The 19,083-nt window shown below is 48.0% G+C and overlaps 1 protein-coding gene across 1 annotated transcript in view; it reads left to right on the plus strand.

The window, feature by feature from the left end:
* The window catches only part of LOC141078577 (uncharacterized), a 184,657-nt gene that overhangs the window by 21,607 nt on the left and 143,967 nt on the right, over positions 1 to 19,083 (plus strand). The window lies entirely within an intron of this gene.

Raw genomic sequence — 19,083 nt, forward strand, 5'->3', positions numbered from 1 at the left:
CACCTTTCCTCCCATCTCTCATCTAACTCCCTCCTTGACATCCTGCAATCTGACTTCCGCCCCCACCACCACTGAAACTGCCCTGACCAAAATTACTAATGACTTACTCACAGCCAAAGCTAACAGACAATTCTCCATCCTCCTCCTTCTTGACCTGTCCTCTGCCTTTGACACAGTTGACCACTGCCTACTGCTACAGATTCTTTCTTCCCTTGGCATCAAAGACCTTGCCCTATCCTGGATTTCCTCATACCTTTCTGACCGCACATTCAGCGTCTCCCACTCCCACACTTCCTCCTCATCCCGCCCCCTCTCTGTTGGAGTCCCCCAAGGCTCTGTCCTGGGGCCCCTACTTTTTTCCATCTATACTCTTGGCCTAGGACAACTCATAAAGTCCCATGGCTTCCAGTACCACCTGTATGCCTGTATGCAGATGACACTCAGATCTACCTCTCTGGCCCAGATGTCGCCTCTCTGGTGTCCAGAATCCCGGAGTGTCTATCAGCCATATTCTCCTTTTTCACCTCTCGTGTCCTAAAACTCAACTTAGACAAAACTGAACTCATTATCTTCCCTCCATCTCATGTATCTTCCCTACCCGATCTATCTATTATGGTAAATGGCATCATGCTCTCTCCCGCACCTGAAATCCTCTGCCTTGGAGTAACTCTCGACTCTGCACTGTCCTTGAAACTGCACGTCCAATCTCTTGCCACCTCCTGTCGCCTCCAACTCAAAAATATTTCCAGAATCCGTCCCTTCCTCAGTCTACTAAAACTCTTTTACATTCCCTCATCTCCCGCCTTGACTACTGTACCACCCTCCTCTGTGGCCTCCCTGCTAACTCTATTGCACCACTCCAGTCTGTCCTCAATTCTGCTGCCCGACTAATCCACCTCTCTCCTCGCTACTCCCGTGTCTCCCCTCTGCAAATCCCTCCATTGGCTCCCAATTTCCCAACAAATCCAGTTCAAACTACTAACACTGACCTGCAAAGCCATACACAACCTTTCCCCTCCCTATATCTCTGAACTAATCTCCCAATATCTTCCCTCCCGTACTCTTCGATCCTCCCAAGACCTCCTACTCTCCTCCACACTTATTCGTTCCTCACACAACCGCCTCCAAGATTTCTCCCGAATATCCCCTATCCTCTGGAATGCCATGCCTCAACATGTCCAATTATCCAGCACCCTCGGATCCTTCAAACAGAACCTGAAAACCCATTTTTTCAGGAAAGCTTACAGCCTGCAATGACCATTCTGCCGCCTCACCACTGCCTGAGCTGCCGCCTCATCACCACCAGAGCTGCTGCACCCCAGATCTTCTGTCTTTTCCCCGCTATCCCGTAGAATGTAAATCCGCTAGGACAGGGTCCTCTCCCCTGTGTACCAGTTTGTCATTGTAAATTTGTTGTGGAAACTTGTTTACTGTTAACGATATCTATAACTTTGTATGTAACCCCCCTTCTCATGTACAGCACCATGGAATTAATGGCGCTATATAAATAAATTAATAATAATAGCAGGAATAATAAACAGTTTGGAGAGCGTTTCCGCATTGGGTAACCCAAATAATGGGATGAAGTGAGCTTGCTTGCTGAAGCTATTGACTACCACACAAATAACAGTCATTCCCCCAGACCGCGGTAAATCTGAAATGAAATCTATGGACAAATGAGTCTAATGTCTTTCCGGAATTGGCAAAGGAGCCAATTCCCCGACCGGCCCGCAATGCGGTACTTTTGCGCGTGCACAAGTTTCACAGGCAGACACAAAATCTCTAATATCCTTATGCATAGCAGACCACCAAAAGAGTTAAGCAACTGCCTTCTGGGTGACAGTGACCCCAGGATGACGACTTAGTACAGAATCATGGAGTTTCCTGCAAGAGGCGTAATCGGAGATACACAGGGACAAACAGCTTGCATTCAGGGGTATTGGAAGGCGCCAAGGACTGAGCAGTATGGATTTCAGCATCCAGCTGAAAGGAAACCATGGCTACAACAACACCCTGAGGAAGAATGGAGGAAGGAGGTTCTGGAGGAGACACAGAATCAAGACTACAAGACAGGGCATTCACCCTTACGTTCTTAGACCACGGTCTGAACGTAATAGAAAAATTAAATTGAGAAAAAAATAAAAACCATCGGGCCTGTCTAGGTGTCAATCGCTTGGCAGATTCAATATAAGCAAGATTTTTGTGATCCGTGTTATGAATGAGTCACAGAGGAGGAAAAAACAAAAAGCAAGCTAAGCCCAGAAAACCGGAGAGGTTGGTAACTAGCGGATTGCAGACCCCTGATCCTATCCACAACAACTAGCAGTAGCCGTGGAGCGTGCCTACCGTGGTCCTAGACTCCTCGTCACAGCCGGAGAACTAAATAAGCCTAAAGAAAGAAAGGGAAAATCTAAACTGCCCCAGAGCAGACCCCAAAGCAATAGACAGCCCCCAACATGTATTGTCGGTGAAACAAGATGAAAACACAGACACAGGTAGAAAGATAGGCTGAGCAAACGATGGGGCCCTCTCTAATTAGAAAGGACAGGAAAGAAAAGCTGCTGTCTGCAATCACGCAAAAAACCCTGCCAAAAAGAATGTCCAACACATCTGATAGAAAAAGGCCCTGAAGTCGCTAGACTTCAAATCACTATATCAGCACTCAGGTATATTCTGAAGACAGAGCAAAAGAGATCAACTGATCAGAGACAAAATGGGGATTCAGCCCAGTCCCAGCCAGGGCTGGCTGAACACAAAAACTAAGTAAACCAGACAAAAACTCATATGAACAATAGTAGAGAAAACTTAGCTTTAGGAAGGCAGGAACCAAACTGGAAACCAGGAGCCACAGTCAGGAAAAATCACCAGCAAGAAACTAGGGAGTCGGCTGCCTTAAATCCAATCAGAAACTCCTGATGTCCAATCGCAGTCCTCTTCCTCAGGTGGCCGGTCTCTGCCATTTAGATCAGCTTCATTACCTCCCTTCACCAACAGAGGGAGTCCAGATAGAGAACTCACTACTCCTCTGTCAGCACAGCCAGCTCCATAACCCACACCAGAAGCCAGAGGCAAACCCGAAAATGAGCTCACAACAGATCCGTCACCACGGTGACTGGATGAATGGCTCCCTCCAAAAAATGTCTTCACTCTTCAGAAGCCAACTTAACTGCAAGTAACTCCGGATTACCCACATCATAGTTTCTCTCAGCAGGAGAAAATTTTTAGAAGAAGAATGCACATGGTCACAGGTTAGTTAAATTCTCAGGACCTTGAGACAATACAGCCCTGACCTCAGAAGCATCTACTTCCACAATAATGGCCTCTGGAGGTCTCGTTGAACAAGAACAGGAGCAGACAAAAAACTTTTCTTCAAATTTTCAAAATCCCAAATCGCTTCCGGTGACCAAACCTTTAGCTCCGCCCCTTTACGAGTGAGGTCCGCAAGAGGATTGACAATCTGAGAAAATTCTCTAATTTTTCTTTAATAATTTGTGAACCCTAAAATGCACTGCACAGCCATAAGGTTGCTGGGTTAAACCCAATCGATGATGGCCTGAACTTTCCAAGGATCCATCTTAAACCCAGAGGCTGACACAATGAAACCCAAAATGATATTTCTTGAGCAGAAAAGGTACATTTTTCAATTTTAGCGAACAAACAATTATCCCTCAACCTTTTCAAAACCAAACGGGCATGTTTATAATGCGAATCCAGGTCAGGCGAGAAAATCAGAATGTCATCCAAATAAACCACAATAAATCTCCCGATATAATCAGAAAAAATATTCATAAAATTTTGAAAAACTGCAGGTGCATTCGATAGACCAAAAGGCATGACAAAATTTTCAAAGAGACCTTCAGACGTTAAAAATGCTGCCTTCCACTCATCACCTTCACATATCCATATCAATTTATATGCCCCTCTAAGATCCAGTTTGGAAAACCATTTGGCCCCGGAAAGTTGATTACATATATCGGCAATAAGTGGAAGTCGATAAGTATTTTTAACCATTATCTTGTTTAATTCTCGGAAATCGAGGCAGGGATGAAGACCTCCATCTTTCTTTTTAACAAAAAAGAATCCGGAAGCTACCGGCGATGAGGAAAGGTGAATATGTCCTTTTCGTAAACTTTCGTTAATATAAACTTTCATGGCTGACCGCTCAGAGACAGACAAGTTATACAAGTGAGCCTTGGGTAATTTGGCATTGGAAATAAGATTAATTGCACAGTCATAGGGGCGGTGAGGAGGTAATGTCTCAGACTTTTTCCGAAAAAACATCTCCGAAGTCTTTCAGGTATTCCGGAACACAATCCAGACTAACGGAACAAACATGCACAGGTTTAAGACATTTTTTTAATGCAATAAGGACCCCATTTGACAATAGCTCTCCGATTCCAGTCAATAATTGGATTATGCATATGCACCCAAGGAATACCCAACACAATTCCAACAAGTAAATTGTCCAAAACATAACAGGAGATAAATTCTGTATAAAGAGTCCCCACCTTGAGTGTGAACTCCACCGTAACTAACGAACAAGATTTTTGAGCAGCGGTGTTGTGTCAATTGCCACGATTTGAATAGGGCTTTCTAGCTTAACTGTCCCTAATCCTAACTTCAGAACCAGTCCGGCAATTAAGATTAGCAGCAGATCCGAAGTCAAAGGCCAATGTGAACAGACATTGATCTTGGAAAAAGTTCAGTATTCAACAACACCTTATCAGAGGAGTAAAAGGGTACCAGTAAGTCTGAGTGACCTCCTCGACAATCACCCAGACTTAGGCATTTCCCAATGACTTGTTTACTGCAGGTTGTGCCAAGCAATCTTTTAAGAAATGTCCAGCTTGGCCACAAAAGAGACAAAGTCCAAGTTACCGACGGTGTCTCCTCTCCTTAATCCTTGAGCTGGCAGCACCAACCTCCATAGGTTCCACCTCAGGTGCACAAATCGGACCAGTTGGATAAAATGGAGCCTCTTTTTGCACCTCGCGTCTCTCCTGCATCCTCCTATCCATGCGGATAGCCTGAGTCATGGCCTCCACCAAACAATCAGGTGGAGCATGTAGAGTCAGAGCGTCCTTTAGAGACTCCGAAAGACCCCTGAGGAATTGGCATCTGAGAGCTGCGTCATTCCACAGGACCTCAGAAGACCACTGACAAAACTCAGTACAATAGTCTTCTCTGTGCGGTTCCCCTCTGTTAGGTTCATGATCATGATCCTTGTCTCTGCCACCTTAACTCTGTCAGATTTGTCATAGATCTGTTCTAAAGTGTCAAAAAAGGTGTCCACCAAAAGACGTTCAGGAGCAAAAGAGGGTAGGGAAAATGCCCAGGTCTGAGCACCCCCACCCACCCCCCTCAAAAGTGACATTATAATATCCTCTAACTGTGGCTCATTCACTGATGACTGGGGGCGCAAATTAAACAATAACTTACAACTCTCTTTAAAAATTCTGAACTGGTCCTTCTCTCCTGAAAATTTGTCAGGGAGTGCTATAACAGGTTCAGGGGGGCTCAAATATATGTCAGATGGTACAGAAGTCGTAACAGCGGTCTGAGGAGAGGGATTCTGAGGGGCAGTACCAAAAATCTAGCCCTGTAACTGAGCATGAGAGGAAGCCAGTTTGTGTTGTTCCAAGGCCAGATCTTGGACTAACTGAGTCAGATTCGCCACCTGATCACACAAAGTATGTATCGGAACCATAGGTGGGAAACTGAAACATTTTTAACGGTTAATTGTAATGTGACGCGAGTCACGGCAGTAAATATGTACTGTATACTACTTGATGTAAGTAAAGGGAGGTCAAACAATCCGAGTTCAGATCTAGGAAATGGCGCAGTACGAAAAAGGGAAGTCAGAGACGAAGTCCAATACACAAGCCGAGGTCAGGAAAGCCAGAGAGACAACAGTTTACAGGGACCAGGCACAACAGAAGTCAGGTCACATGCAAAAGTTCTGAGTCCGGGAAGAGAATCAAGTCAAGCTGGGTCAGGCACAGAGCGCAGAGTGATCAATGTTCCACAGGCAACAGCAAGTAGAATATACAAGAAGGAAGGCACAACAGTCATAAATGTCCATTACACAAAAGTACTTTATTAATATAAATAAATAAAACATAGACCAGGAGTTAAACAAGGGGGGGAGAAGGAAAACCAACGATTATGGCATACACATAGCAAATGCGGCCAAAATACGTCACCTAAAAGCTCCAGGAAACAGAAGTAATTAAATATATATAGGGAAAATATCCCATAAACACATTGATGCAACGATATTCCCCTGGCAGAGATATAGTATGGATGTATATTAGATATACTGTCAAACTAAATAACCGTGAACATGGGATACCAGAACAAAGTAAAATAACGCATTAATAGCACAGGTTATCCCTTGTGGGGACTGGTGGAACGACATGTGAACATGGATACAAGGTAATTAGTTAAATAGACTGACAGTATCAATAGCCGTCTACATGACTTAGGGGAATCATCAACCCTGGCACAGAAAATGCAAACAAGGTCGCCATACAGGCGGTGGCATGAATTACCTGGAGAAGACAAGGAAACGTAAAGTGGCCGGACCCCGACGCGCGTTTCGGAGCGCTCGGCTCCTTCCTCAGAAACGCGCGTCGGGGTCCGGCCACTTTACGTTTCCTTGTCTTCTCCAGGTAATTCATGCCACCGCCTGTATGGCGACCTTGTTTGCATTTTCTGTGCCAGGGTTGATGATTCCCCCAAGTCATGTAGACGGCTATTGATACTGTCAGTCTATTTAACTAATTACCTTGTATCCATGTTCACATGTCTTTCCACCAGTCCCCACAAGGGATAACCTGTGCTATTAATGCGTTATTTTACTTTGTTCTGGTATCCCATGTTCACGGTTATTTAGTTTGACAGTATACCTAATATACATCCATACTATATCTCTGCCAGGGGAATATAGTTGCATCAATGTGTTTATGGGATATTTTCCCTATATATATTTAATTACTTCTGTTTCCTGGAGCTTTTAGGCGACGTATTTTGGCCGCATTTGCTATGTGTATGCCATAATCGTTGGTTTTCCTTCTCCCCCCCTTGTTTAACTCCTGGTCTATGTTTTATTTATTTATATTAATAAAGTACTTTTGTGTAATGGACATTTATGACTGTTGTGCCTTCCTTCTTGTATATTCTGTATACAGTACAGTTGTCCGCGATTTAGTCCTGCAGGTATATGTGGCCTGGAGTGACATTTCATCATCTATTTGACCATCTTTTTGGCCACATGTATATCATACGTGCCTCAATCTTTCTTTACTAGGCAACAGCAAGTGTAGGGTTGACACTGGGGGAAGAAAGTAGCATGCTTAAGTAGAAGCCTGGTTAAGGAAAATTAACACAGGTGATTGCAGCTCAGACTGACAGCCTCGGCACAAGTAACAAAAAGACAGAAACAGAGTGAAGCTCGTGACAGCAACACTTCCTAACAGTTATGGTGAACAAGCCATTACTAGTGATGGGTGAGCACTAAAGTGCTCGACCCGAGCAACTAACCCAATGTAAGTCTACGGGAAACCTGAGCAGTTATGCCGCAACCCCCCCCCCCCTCAGGGTTTTTTTAGCGTCAGAAATCGAAGTGAATGCAAGGCCTGACCTGTCCCAAAGTTACACAGCACACCAATAACCCTTTGAACCAATGTACTGGATGTCCACATGAAACCAAAGTTCCTTTACTCATTTGCTACTCACATAATGTTTGACCATGAAGTGAGTGCAAGTGTTGATGCTGAAGAACCTGCATTGGTGAATTGCTGTCACGCGGGGCTTAGGTCAACTAAGGCTGAAATACCCGGGGCCCCTGTGGTGTCCCTTTAACTAGGGGAAACCCTGTCTGACCCTCAACCCAGGGTTTTTGCTGATGGTGCAAATGCCTGAGCCTCCAACCTTTCCTTATCTCCTGCTCAGCCCTAAGCTTAACCCTCCACACTCCACCCAGTGAGGAGACAAACCACCAAAGCCCCACACAGTAATGACAGACAGGGAGAACTTAAACTGCACCGCGCCGCATACACACAGGACTATACAGTAATGTGAACAGGGCAAAACAAAGCACAAATATGGGAAGGCGAAAAAATAACAACGGATCATACGCCACCAGATATGAATCTCTCTCTCTCCAACACCTCCCCTCCAGACCGGAACCACTTGGTAGGAAACACAAGCTATAATTGGCGACGCCCATAGGCCAGCACGACTATTTAAAGACCGTGGGCGTGACCAAACATCCAAGCTGATCTCCAGCTAGATTAACCCCAGATAGCCTGAGAAAATCAAGCCGGCGCCACTGAGGCTATAGTGGACGGAGGTGGAACTACCTCTGCCTGCCAGACGCTGTGGTGTGAATAGCGTCCGACATGACAGTACCCCGTCTTCTACGAGGGACCCCAGGGCCCTCAAGACTCATAGGACCCGGCTTGTCCGGATGACGACGGTGAAAAGAACTGACCAGCCGATCCGCATGTATGTCCGGGGCTGGTACCCAAGACCTCTCCTCCGGACCATACCCCCGCCAGTGTACCAAATACTGAAGAGTACGGCGCACTACTCGAGAGTCCACTACCTTGGATACCTCAAACTCTAAATCGCCATCCACCATGACCGGAGGTGGCATCTGCGTCGTGTCCACAGAGCCTACCACCTTTTTCAATAAAGCCCTGTGAAACACGTTGTGTATCTTGTATACCGCAGGAAGTTCCAACCGATAAGCAACTGGGTTAATGATGGCAGCAATCTTAAAAGGGCCAATAAACCTTGGACCCAATTTTAAAGATGGAATTTTGAGTTTTATGTTTTTAGTCGCTAACCACACCCATTCACCCACACACAGGTCCGGACCTGGCACGCGTCTACTGTCAGCCACCCGTTTGTACCTCGCACTCATGCTCAACAATCGCTGTTTCACCCTCCTCCAGACCGATGATAATTGAGCTCCCAGCTGGTCCTCCTCCGGGACGCCCCCCGAGTCACCCTGACGTAAGGTACCAAATTGAGGATGTTGACCGTAAACACAAAAGAACAGAGACTCTCCCGATGATTCCTGGCGGTGATTATTTAACGCGAACTCGGCCAGAGGAAGGAAAGTAGACCACTCCTCTTGGTTGTCGGACACAAAGCATCGTAAATACTGCTCCAGATTTTGGTTCATGCGCTCAGTTTGACCATTTGACTGTGGATGAAACGCCGATGAATGTGACAAATTGATCCCCAAACGTGAGCAAAAAGCTTTCCAAAACCTCGCCACAAATTGAGTTCCCCTATCAGATACTATGTCCGACGGAACTCCGTGGAGTCTGACCACCTCCTGCACAAACACCTGAGCCAACATCTTTGCATTGGGCAAGGAAGGCAACGACACAAAATGCGCCATCTTTGAAAATCGGTCAACCACCACCAGGATGACCGTGTTCCCCGCCGAGGCTGGCAAGTCAGTGATAAAATCCATGGAGATTTCTATCCATGGCCTATTAGGTACCCCCAGAGGCTGTAGCGTGCCAGCAGGACGGGCTCGGGGCGACTTGGCCCTAGCGCACGTGATGCAAGCTGCCACGTACGAGACCACGTCCTGCCGGATTTTGGGCCACCAGAAACGACGCGATACCAGCTCCAAGGTGCCCTTAACCCCTGGATGGCCAGCCAGTACTGAGTCGTGGTGTTCCCTCAACACCTTAAGACGAAGATGAAGGGGTACGAATGACTTGTTAGCGGGAAGTCCTGGCGGTACCTCCTCCTGGGCCTCGGCAATCTCCGCCTCTACCTCAGTCGTGAGAGCCGAAACCACTACACCTTCCCGGAGGATGGGTACCGGCTCTTCCCGAGGTTCTCCCCCCGGAAAACACCTGGACAAGGCATCCGCCTTGGTGTTTTTAGCCCCGGGACGGTAAGTCACCAGAAAATTGAAACGTGTAAAAAACAATGCCCAGCGAGCCTGCCTAGGAGACAGACGCTTGGCCGACTCCAGATAGAGCAGGTTCTTATGGTCGGTGATGACTGTGACCTGATGAGCCGCCCCCTCCAAGAAGTGTCGCCATTCCTCAAAAGCCAATTTGATGGCCAACAACTCCCTGTTGCCGATATCGTAGTTCCGTTCAGCAGGCGACAGCTTCTTGGAGAAGTAAGCGCATGGATGCATATCGCTCAAAGACGAGCCCTGTGACAGTACTGCCCCCACTCCCACCTCAGACGCATCAACCTCCACCACAAAAGGTTTAGACATGTTCGGTTGCACCAAAATGGGGGCTGAAGCAAAACTGTTCTTCAGACGCTCAAATGCACGTATCGCCACCTCAGACCAGCTAGCCAGATCGGTACCTTTTTTTGTCATGTCCGTGAGCGGTTTGGCTATAGTAGAAAAGTGTTTTATAAATTTCCTATAATAATTAGCAAACCCAAGGAACCGCTGGAGCGCTTTCAGATTATCAGGCCTTTCCCATTGCTGCACCGCTTGCACCTTCGCGGTGTCCATTTTAAACCCTGCGGCGGACACAATATATCCCAAAAAAGGCAACTCCTGAACAAAAAATAAGCATTTTTCCAGCTTAGCATAGAGCTTATTCTCCCAGAGCAACTGTAACACCTGCCTGACATGCTCTAAATGAGTGTCCCGGTCGCTCGAATAAATGAGGATATCATCCAGGTATACAATCACAAATTTCCCCAGGACATGAGCAAATACATGATTAATAAAATGTTGGAAAACAGCAGGCGCGGTTGTCAACCCAAATGGCATAACCAGGCTCTCAAAATGACCCTCAGGAGTGTTAAACGCCGTCTTCCACTCATCCCCCTGATGGACCCTTATGAGGTTATACGCCCCCCTGAGGTCAAGCTTGGAAAACCACTTCGCCCGCGCCACCTGGTTGAACAAATCAGGGATCAGAGGCATCGGGTAGGGATCACGGACCGTAATCTGGTTTAACTCCCGGAAATCCAGACACGGGCGTAACCCCCCATCTTTCTTCTTAATGAAGAAAAACCCCGCTGCTACAGGCGAGGACAAAGGCCGGATGTGTCCTTTGCTCAGACTCTCCGCAATGTAGTCTTTCAGAGCTTGTCTCTCTGGACCAGAAATATTAAACATCCTGGCCTTAGGTAATTTGGCCCCAGGTTTTAACCTAATCACACACTCATAGGCTCGATGTGGAGGCAGTTCCGAGCAACCCCTCTCAAAGAATATATTATTATTATTATTATTTATTGTTATAGCGCCATTTATTCCATGGCGCTTTACATGTAGGGAGGGGTATACATAAAAACAAGTACAATAATGTTGAACAATACAAGTCATAACTGGTACAGGAGGAGAGAGGACCCTGCCCGCGAAGGCTCACAATCTACAAGGGATGGGTGAAAATACAGTAGGCGAGGGTAGAGCTGGTCATGCAGCGGTTTGGTCGATCGGTGGTTACTGCAGGTTATAGGCTTGTCGGAAGAGGTGGGTCTTCAGGCTCTTTTTGAAGGTTTCGATGGTAGGTGAGAGTCTGATGTGTTGTGGTAGAGAGTTCCAGAGTAGGGGTGATGCGCGAGAGAAATCTTGTATGCGATTGTGGGAAGAGGAGATAAGAGGGGAGTAGAGAAGGAGATCTTGTGAGGATCGGAGGTTGTGTGCAGGAAAGTACCGGGAGACAAGGTCACAGATGTATGGAGGAGACAGGTTGTGGATGGCTTTGTATGTCATGGTTAGGGTTTTGTACTGGAGTCTCTGGGAAATGGGGAGCCAGTGAAGGGATTGACAGAGGGGAGAAGCTGGGGAATAGCGGGGGGACAGGTGTATTAGTCGGGCAGCGGAGTTTAGAATAGATTGGAGGGGTGCGAGAGTGTTCGAGGGGAGGCCACTGAGCAGGAGGTTGCAGTAGTCAAGGCGAGATATAATGAGGGCATGGACTAGGGTTTTTGCAGATTCTTGGTTGAGGAATGAACGGATTCGTGAAATATTTTTGAGTTGAAGTCGGCAGGAAGTGGAAAGGGCTTGGATATGTGGTTTGAAGGAGAGCTCAGCATCAAGGATTACCCCGAGGCAGCGGGCTTGTGGGACTGGGGAGAGTGGGCAGTCATTTACTGTAATGGATAGGTTCGTTGGGGGGGTCACGTGAGATGGGGGAAAGATGATAAATTCTGTTTTGTCCATGTTAAGTTTCAGAAATCTGGTAGAGAAGAAGGATGAAATAGTGGACAGACATTGAGGGATTCTGGTTAGCAGGGAGGTGATATCTGGTCCAGAGATGTAGATCTGTGTGTCATCAGCATAGAGATGATACTGGAAGCCATGAGATTCTATAAGCTGTCCCAGGCCAAAGGTGTAAATGGAGAAGAGCAGGGGTCCTAGGACTGAACCTTGTGGGACTCCGACAGATAGGGGGTGAGGTGAGGAGGTGGTGTGTGAGTGGGAGACGCTGAATGTCCGGTCTGTTAGGTATGATGAGATCCAGGACAAGGCCAAGTCTGTGATGCCAAGGCATGAGAGGGACTGTAATAGTAGGGAATGGTCCACTGTGTCAAAGGCAGCCGACAGGTCCAGGAGGAGGAGGACAGAGTAGTGTCGCTTGCTCTTGGCGGTTAAGAGGTCATTGGTGACCTTAGTAAGGGCAGTTTCGGTGGAGTGGTGTGACCGGAAGCCAGATAGTAAGCGGTCGAAGAGGGAGCAAGAAGAGAGATGGGAGGACAGTTCAAGGTAGACGTGTTGTTCCAGTAGCTTGGAGGCATAGGGGAGAAGTGATATAGGGCGATAGCTAGATACAGAGGATGGGTCAAGAGAGGGCTTTTTGAGGATAGGTGTGATTGAGGCATGTTTAAAGCTTGAGGGGAAAACACCAGTTGTTAGTGATAGGTTGAAGAGATGGGTTAGGGTTGGGAAGAAGACTGTGGTGAGGTTTGGGATGAAGTGGGAAGGGATCGGGTCAAGTGCACAAGTGGTGAGATGTGATCTTGAGAGTAGAGTGGAGAGTCGATCTTCTGTAATGGTGGAGAAGTTGGTTTTGGAGGTGGAGGGCTGGGAAGTCGGGAGAAGGGGCTCTGGGGGTTGTTGACCAAAACTGTCTCTGATGTTATCAATCTTCTGCTTGAAAAATGAGGCAAAGTCTTCAGCTGAGATGAGTGGGGAGGGAGGAGGTGCTGGGGGACGGAGGAGAGAATTGAAGGTGTTGAATAACTGTTTAGGGTTGTGAGACAGGGCGGATATGAGCGATGAGAAGTAGGTTTGTTTAGCTGTGGTGAGTGTGGTCTTGAAAGTAGTGAGAGACTGTTTGAATGTGATGAAGTGCTCGTTGGAGTGGGATCTTTTCCATCTGCGCTCAGCAGCCCTGGAAGCTCGCCTCAGTTCTTTGGTCAGGCTGGTGTGCCAGGGCTGTCTGTTGATTTTGCGAGCTTTGGTATGTGTAAGTGGGGCAGCAGATTCCAAAGCTACAGCTATTGTGGTGTTATATAGAGCAGCAGCGTCATCCGCATTGTGTAAGGAACTTATATCTGTGAGAGGGAGGAGGGATTCAGAGAATGAGTGTAGTTCAAGGTGTTTAAGATTTCTGCGAGGGTGTGAAAGTTTGTGGGGTGGGGATTGTAGACATGGAGTGGAGAGGGAAGAGAATGTGAGAAGGTTGTGGTCAGAGAGAGGAAGAGGTGAGTTAGAGAGGTTAGATAGGGAGCAGAGGCGGGTGAAGATGAGGTCCAGTGTGTGGCCATCTTTGTGGGTGGCTGTAGAAGACCATTGAGTGAGGCCGAAGGAGGAAGTGAGAGATAGAAGTTTAGTGGAAGCTGAGAGGGAAGTGTCAATGTGGATGTCGAAGTCGCCCATGATGATAGTAGGGATGTCCGCGGAAAGGAAATGAAGTAGCCAGGTGGTGAAGTGGTCAAAGAAGGTGGTGGCAGGCCCTGGGGGCCGGTAGATGACAGCCAGTTGGAGGTTGGAGGGGGAGTAGATGCGCACAGAGTGCACCTCAAAGGGAGGGAGGGTAACAGAGGGTGGCAGTGGGATTGGTGTGAAGGAGCAGGTATCTGACAGGAGAAGACCAACTCCTCCGCCATGTTTGCTGGTGGGGCGGGGGGTGTGAGAAAGGTGGAAGCCACCATATGAGAGTGCAGCAGGAGAGGCTGTGTCAGAAGGGGTGAGCCAGGTTTCGGTGATGGCGAGGAAGGAAAGTTTGGTAGTAACAAAAAGATCATGGATGTAGGAGAGCTTGTTGCAGACAGAGCGAGCGTTCCACAGAGCTCCTGTTAGTGGGACTGGGGAAGCGGGGGCTGTGTGAATGGGTATAAGGTTGGAGTGGTTACGGAAGGTTGTGATAGAGCGTGGATGGGAGGTAGAAATGACTGTGGGAATGTGGTGAGGAGGACCAGGATTTGGAGAGATATCACCAGCAGTGAGAAGGAGCAGAGAAAGTGTTAGCAGGTGGGGGGCAGGAGAGGGCATGAGGGGGCTGTCTGTGTTTGGAGACAGAGGATTGTATGTTAAGGAGCAGTTTTGAGGCGGAGGTGAGGTGGATGGGGAGGATGGAAGAAGAGATGAACAGTTCCTTACTAGGAGTAGGGATTAGGGGAATTAGCAGAAAGTGAAGGATTATTGGGGTGAAAGTGAAAACAAACAGAAACATTGTTTACAATGACTGTGTACAGTTACCTTCAGTTCCCTTCTGGTTCAATTCTGGTTTTAATTCTAAAATTTATCTTCACACTTCTAGGACACACTTATAGGAATCACTGCAGACTGAAGTCTATGCAGACTTGAGCTATGCAATATATGTACAACTAAGTGCAGTCAGGTGTGAAGCAGAGAGGAGTGGTCTCTACTCTTCTTGGTCAGACAATTAAGAGTGGACCAGATGCATATGATCAAGCCAGAGTAAACAAGGTCATAAATAACTCTGGGGTAAGCTGGGGTTAGCTGAAAGGCATACCATGTGAATGCTAGGTGCAGAGGCAAGTCTGTGTGCAAAGCTGGGTGATGGACTATGTGCTCTTCATAGACAGACAGCAGGAGAGCAGGAGAGCTGGGTGGATGAACATACCATGTGAATGCTAGGTGCAGAGGCAAGTCTATGTGCAAAGCTGGGTGATGGACTATGTGCTCTTCATAGACAGACAGCAGGAGAGCAGGAGAGCTGGGTGGATGAACATACCATGTGAATGCTAGGTGCAGAGGCAAGTCTATGTGCAAAGCTGGGTGATGGACTATGTGCTCTTCATAGACAGACAGCAGGAGAGCTGGGTGGATGAACATACCTGTCGAAAGAATAGAGATGCTTGTTAGAGTGCGATGGTGGCAGGTAGCAGGGCACAGTCTGTATACATCCTTCTGGTTTTAATTCTAAAATTTATCTTCACACTTCTAGGACACACTTATAGGAATCATATATCCGCGAAATCCTGCAAAGCCTCCGGAAGGCTGGGCGTCACGGCGGACACACATGTGGCCAAGCAATTGTCCTGGCAGAAACCACTTCATTGGACTATGTCCTGAGTTTTCCAATCAATCACCGGGTTGTGCCTGGACAACCATGGAAAACCCAGGACCATTTGTGCTGGGAGATTACGGAGGACCCTACATGTAACCCACTCAGAATGTAGGACCTGTGATAAAACACTCCGGGATCGCCTTTGCTGGGGTCAAAGGTCACGTGAATTCACCATGAAACTCAGGCGCAGAGCTGGGATTCGTGTGTAACTGACCCGGGGTCAGGTTTATTAACGGTGAAAGCAATGCAAAAGGAAATAAAACATAAAACAAATCCTTGCCTGTCCGGCACTAACTAAACAATGGACAACCTAACTACCAACTGGCGGGCTTCTCCCGTCCAGCCAAACCACAGTTGCAGTGGGCACTGCTTTCACTCACATGTGTCTCTCACACAGACAGGCTCTCTGTGTTCCCAGGCTGAGACACACACAACCACCTGGCATCCTTTTATATCCACCTCCCATTATTCAATAGTAAGCAGGTGCGATACTGACCAGACTAGGCCACATAGCAAAGGAATCTGGGCGAGATATACCTGCCTTCATCCACTATTCCCACATGATTCTCACATATCCCCCCCCTCTGCTCAGACCACTCCGGTCGAGCAATGACACCCGCCATACAGTGCACTCGGGACAGGGCATCTGCATTTCCCATCTGTACCCCTGGGCGGTGCTCCACCGTAAAAGTGTAGGCCTGCAGGGCAAGGAACCACCGGGTCACCCGGCTATTCCGTTCCTTGTTCAAGTGCATCCACTTGAGAGGGGCATGGTCCGTGATCAGCCTGAACTTTCGGCCCACCAGGTAATATTTGAGGGCCTCTAGAGCCCACTTAATGGCGAGGCACTCTTTTTCTACGACTGCATACCTTTGCTCGTGTTTATTCAGCTTCCTGCTGAGATAGAGGACTGGGTGTTCCATTCCGTCCCTCACTTGTGAGAGTACGGCCCCGATACCGGTATCAGAGGCATCCGTTTGTACCACAAACTCACTGCAGAAGTCCGGAGTCACCAGTACGGGCTGAGAGCAAAGTGCCCGTTTTAGGCTATTGAAGGCTTCTTCAGCCGCTAAACTCCATTTAATCATGACGGAGTCTTTCCCTTTTGTAAGATCCGTCAGGGGGGTAGCGATGGCTGCAAAATTGGGTATGAATCGGCGATAATAACCGGCGATCCCCAGAAAGGCTTGCACCTGCTTCTTGTTGACAGGTTGTGGCCAGTCCTGAACCGCCTGAATCTTATCAACCTGGGGTTTAACAACACCCCTGCCAATTACATACCCCAAATACCGGGCTTCTTCTAGCCCGATGTGACATTTCTTGGGGTTCGCGGTTAGACCTGCCTCCCACAGGTCGTCAATCACAGCTTGTACTTTCTGGAGATGAGTCTCCCAGTCCAAGCTGTAAATGACAATGTCGTCCAAATAGGCCAAAGCATACTGCCTATGTGGCCTCAGGACTCGATCCATCAGTCTCTGGAAGGTCACCGGTGCTCCGTGCAGTCCAAACGGCATATACACATACTGAAATAGACCTTCTGGGGTAGCAAATGCTGTCTTTTCTCTGGAAGCCTCCACCAGAGGGATCTGCCAATACCCCTTTGTTAGGTCTAGGGTCGAAATATACCGGGCTTTTCCTAACCGATCTATTAACTCGTCGACCCGGGGCATGGGGTAGGCATCAAATTTTGAGACCGCATTCAGTTTCCTGAAGTCATTGCAGAACCGGATGGTGCCGTCCGGTTTAGGAATTAGCACAATCGGGCTGGACCAAGCACTGTGCGATTCCTCAATGACACCTAACTCTAACATTGCCTTCACTTCTCGGGAAACGGCTTCACGGCGCGCTTCCAGGATTCGGTAGGGCTTTACGTGAACTGTGACACCAGGTTCCATTACGATGTCATGTTTTATTAGCGCAGTCTGCCCAGGTTTTTCTGAGAAAAACTTTTGGTTGTGAAGTAGAAACTGCCTGACGTCAGTCTTTTGCCGCTCCGAGAGAGTCTCTGCAACCCATACCTCCGGTACGGTATGCGAGCAGACGGGACGGGCCAGCTCCGCTGACAAGGCAGACCGATCTTTCCAGGGTTTTATCAGATTTACATGATAAATCTGTTCAGGTTTCCGTTTACCTGCCTGGTATACTTTGTAGTTTACTTCACCAACTCTTTCCTTAATCTCAAAGAGGCCCTGCCACTTTGCCAGGAACTTACTGTCCACCGTGGGGACCAGGATCAACACCCTATCTCCGGGTGCAAACGTACGGATCTTGGCGCCCCTATCATAGATTCTTTTTTGGGCTCCTTGAGCCTGCATCATGTGTTCTTTGACGATAGGCATAACAGCCGCAATACGGTCCTGCATTTGTGTGACGTGATCTATCACTGTTTTAAACGGAGTGACCTGACCCTCCTAGGTTTCTTTTGCAACGTCTAACAGTCCGCGAGGACGTCGGGCGTACAATAACTCGAAAGGCGAGAATCCCGTGGAAGACTGGGGCACTTCCCTGATGGCAAAAAGCAAATACGGAAGTAAATAGTCCCAGTTCTTCCCATCCTTGTCTATCACCTTTCTCAGCATCTGCTTCAGAGTTTTATTGAACCGTTCGACCAACCCGTCTGTTTGAGGGTGATACACGGATGTGCGTAACGGTTCGATTTGTAACAATCGGCAGAGCTCCTTCATTACCCTGGACATAAAGGGGTCCCCTGGTCGGTGAGTATCTGTTTTGGTATACCGAGCCGACTAAACACATGCACCAGTTCCTTGGCAATCGTCTTGGTGGCCGTGTTACGCAAAGGGATGGCCTCCGGGTAACGAGTGGCATAATCCAAGATGACCAGGATATGTTGGTGTCCACTTGCAGACCGTGGAAGGGGCCCAACTAAATCCATCCCAATCCTCTCAAACGGGACTTCAATAATAGGTAGGGGTACCAAAGGGCTACAGAACCGGGGCTTAGGTGCAGAGGCTTGGCAGTCAGGACAAGACTCACAATATACACGGATATCGTGATGCATGCCTGGCCAAACAAAACAGTGTAATATCCTTTCGGTGGTTTTCTGGACTCCCAGGTGACCTCCCATCACATGTCCGTGGGCCAGGTCCAGCACCTGCCGCCGGTAGGGTTTTGGCACGACTAATAGTTGCACCGTATCTTCCCCCTTTTTCTCTATCTGATAGAGTAAATCATTCTCCAGAACCATGTAAGGATATGCCAGCCTAGAACCAGTTTCTACGGGTACCCCATTTATCACTTTTACATTTGTCCTAGCCTGAGAAAGGGTAGGATCCTTTATTTGCTCGCTTTGGAAGTCATCTTTCTGAACTTCTAAATCCGGCAAACGGGGAGGTGGACGGCTGTCGGCCTCCTCCTCTTCCCCGGTCTCCTCCGTATCACCCGCCATGACTGAAAACGGGAACTGCAGGTCATTTCCCGCAGACTCTTCCCCCGAGTCTTCCGGGGAGACCTCTTCCCGGGGTTCGGGACCCACACGCGCCCTGGGAGAAGAATCATGTACACTATTACCCGAGGACATCAACTGATTCTCCCACAATTGCCAGAAGTGGGGAAAATCCCGGCCCAGGATAACATC

This window comes from Dendrobates tinctorius, unplaced genomic scaffold, assembly GCF_039654945.1.
Source record: "Dendrobates tinctorius isolate UK_male_01 unplaced genomic scaffold, ASM3965494v1 ptg000582l, whole genome shotgun sequence".
Taxonomy (NCBI): domain Eukaryota; kingdom Metazoa; phylum Chordata; class Amphibia; order Anura; family Dendrobatidae; genus Dendrobates; species Dendrobates tinctorius.